This window comes from Micropterus salmoides, unplaced genomic scaffold (genome assembly GCF_014851395.1).
Source record: "Micropterus salmoides isolate LMB-PRFRI ecotype aquatic unplaced genomic scaffold, ASM1485139v1 Ms_hic_scaffold_15, whole genome shotgun sequence".
In the NCBI taxonomy this organism is placed as follows: Eukaryota; Metazoa; Chordata; class Actinopteri; order Centrarchiformes; family Centrarchidae; genus Micropterus; species Micropterus salmoides.
Window position 1 is genome coordinate 6,570,327 of NW_024040596.1, and position 3,754 is coordinate 6,574,080.

Below are 3,754 nucleotides of genomic sequence, written 5' to 3' on the forward strand. Positions count from 1 at the left end.
TCGAGGACAAGAATAAGTTATGTTGGGTTTCCCTCCTTGCAATGAATACTGCTGATTTTTAGCCATGCTAGTGGAACGTAGTTCTGTCAGTCAGTCGGTCCACCACTTTGATCCAGGATGAAAAAGCTCAACAACTATTAGGTGGAAATTTTGTACAAACATCCGTGTTCCCCCGTGGATAAATCCTCATCACTTCTGTGATCCCTTAATTTATCCTCTAGCGCCATGTTTCCCAAACTTAGGGCCGGGACCCAAAATGGGTCGCAGACTTATTTTTATTGGGTAAAAGTAAACTGCATAATAATGTTACAATATGTAAATATGGGAATGAGCATTCCTTTTTGCCTCACTTGTCTGTTCAGCTCAGATGCTGTGTGAGTTTTTTGCTCTCTTTCATTCAGATTTTTTATGTCCGTAGTCCGTCCAAACTAAAGTACAAGGACGAGTTTATTAATGTTGGCTTTACCAAAGCCATTCGAAATGGAGAGGAGATAGTAAGTGTATGTGGGTAAGTGCTCAGTATTTAGAGTTTTAGAATGAATAAATTGGACAGGCATCTCGAAACTTAAAGGAGACCTATTATACTGCATTTACAGTCCTAATGGCAGCTTTGCATGATTCAAAGTTCAAAAAAGTAATTTTTTGTCTTATACTGACTCAAGCTGTAGATGCTTCTGTCTCTTTGAGCCACTGTCTTCTGATTGGCCATTGTCTTATATGTTTACCAGGTTGCCGCAGGGATAACTTATATTTATTTTTTTAAACAAACGCTTACTGTTTTATTTATTTATTTTGTTTTATTTTTCTAACACAAACACACTTTAATTACTTTACGCTTTAATTACTTGTTTAATGAAACGTATGGGGTTGATTGTTCTTATGTAGTTTGTATGATGCTTTGGCAATACTGTTGTTACATATTCATGCCAATAAAGGGATTAAATACGTTTACCTCATTATTTGAACCTCATTTTTAACATGAACATCTGACATTGTCACATTGCAGAAATGCCAGAAAATATGACATAGTGTAATAGGTCTCCTTTAACATTCGCAATATAGGAGATAGAATTATTTTTTCTTAGCAAAGAATCCTTCAGGACATACTGATTCAATATAGAACCACATACTTGTGTGAAACTGGCTTTTCGACTCTAGCATACCTGGAAAAACAAATTCAGAAACAGACTAAATGCTCAGCATGACCTCAGAATGGCATTTTGAAAAACTGAGCCCGTAGTATAGATCAGCTGGTTAAATCTTTAACCAGCCACATACCTCTCCTTAAATTCATGTCAGCATCATTAAAAAAAGACATGCTGGTGTTGATGCTCAGGGATGATGGGAGGGCACAAGAAAATGAGAGTTGCGAAAGGGGTGAGACACAGAAAGGAGAATAGACCATCACCGTTTTTGTTTACTTTTATATAGAAATAAATACATTTCATTTACATTTTAAGTTCATGGTTTGTGTCCTTTATCTGTAGTTTATAAATGTAGATGTTACAGCAGTTCACAATGTATTTTTTAAAATTTGGGTCCCAAGGAGACACCAGATTTCTCTTTTAGGTCTTGAGCTGAATAGGTTTTCTGACCCACAATAACAACCGCTAATGACATTCCCATCAGCCTCAGCTGTACTTTTTGTTTGTTTGTTGCTAATTAACAAATATTAGCATGCTAACAGGATGAACTGAAATGGTGACCATTATACTTGCTAAACATCAGCACGTTAGCATTTGTCAGTATTCGGCTCAAAGCAGTGTTTTGTCTAAGTACAGCCTCAACTTTTTTATGTTTTACAATTGCACAAAATAAACTCTAATCTAATCTCTAGCTTGCTTCAGTCTTTATTCTTGGTTTATTCAAGGTGGAATAACACAGTTTGTCGGTCCATTTGCTTTTTTTTTCCCCCAAATGTCTGGGTGTATACAAATGTGTTCTCATGAGACTGAAATCAAATTTGCAACAGTTCACTGAATCCTCTTCTTTACTTGTGCTCACCCATACCCACACACACATGTCATCCACCTATTCATGTGGTCAGGGTTGTGATCTGAGGCGAGCCAAGCAGCTTTGTGAATAATATCAATTCTCCATGGGAAACTAATGAGTGGTGGACATGCCCGACGGCCACAGGGGACACAATCCATTCCCTCACACTGGGCGTCTGTCGGAGACTGTGTTGTGTCTTCCTGTCTTAGTGTGTGGAGCTGTTCCCTCAAAGCTCTGCCATATGGCCACTGTGTCAGATCCCTCCAGGATTTTTTTGGAGAGTCACCCTGTGGTCCCGACTCTCTGTGCCCAGACGTGGCCCACTCATGCTGGGCCAAGACGGAGAGATGGTGAGCCCCCCCCCCCCCCCCCCCGGTTGGGAGAGGGGGAGGGTGGAAATAGAAAAATAGTCTATAAAGGAAAGAAAGAAATCTGAACATTTGGAGAGATGAGATATAGAGAATATGAACATGAAAGATTTAAGAGATTATGTTCGAGGCAGAAAAAGTGAGACGGAAAGAAAGGGAGGAGACGGGGGATGTCAAAAGCGCCAGTGGGAGAGATGGAGATGCTGTCAAAAGGAGAGAAGAGACAGATTGAGGAAGACACACAGAGGAGAAAGAACTATTCAGTTGCAAAGAAGAGAGAGAGGAAGAGGGGGGGGATGAGATGGTGTGAACAGTGAAGAAAGGGGAATGATGAGAGAAGGGGAAAAATGAGTAAAAGAGAGGAAATGGAGTGAGAGAAAGTGAAGAGGCCAGGTGCAGTGGCAGAGCAGATGGAGGGAAGGAAAGAGGGAGGGACAGAAAGAATGATGGCGGGGGCAAAACAGAGAGAGCAGCGAAGTTAATGTCTTGACTGTTGTGTGATGGGGCGTGTCTGTTCCAGTGCCAGGCCGCTTTTTCTAGACCCTGTCCCCCCCCCCCCCCAGTCTTCTCCTCTTTCTCTTTTCAAGCTTCCTCTTTATTCGCTTTTGGTCCCGCTTTCTTGCTCTTTCGCTTGAAGATTCAATTCACCACACTGGCATGACTGTACATCACAGAAAAGCACTTAAGTTCATCTAAATGTAACTTTTCAAGGTTCAATGTGTGACATATGGCCAGATTTTAAAACGAACACGATCAACAGAATGTGAAGTGAAGTAAAATTCTTTTGGTGTGGCCAACAGATGGGCACTGTTCGTTGGCTACAGCAGGGACTGCAGGTTATCGTGGCCACGGGGTTGTTATTGCCAGTAAGTAACACGCGTGCTACTTTACTCTTTTTGTTTTTTCTAGTGTAGTTTGTGGAAGTTACAGTTGCGAGGACAGGGGAAGTGTAGCTGCAGGAAGCCATGGAGAAGGAGAGATCGGACATGCATGTTGCATAGACAGGCACTGGACTGTTGAAATTAATAAAATGCCATCAGAGCAGCAGCGTCTCTCTCCAACTTCAAGAAGCTCTTGAAAACCCATCTCTTCCCAAAACACTTTCTCTTATGACACCTGGAACTCCTAACCTCTAACATGCACTTCCTGTGCTCTTCTTCTTCTATCCCCTTACAATTATCTTGTATTGATTGCACTTTTTTGTTAACTCTTACTTCCTTCCCTAGGTATTTACCCCATTGATGCCATATGTGCTATTAGCTCTTACTAGTATGTATTGTCAGTCGTAGATCTCGTGCTGTATTGATGCTTGTATGCTGTTCCTCAAATGTAAGTCGCTTTGGATGAAAGCATCTGCCAAATGAGTAAATGTAAAATAAAATAAATTGTAT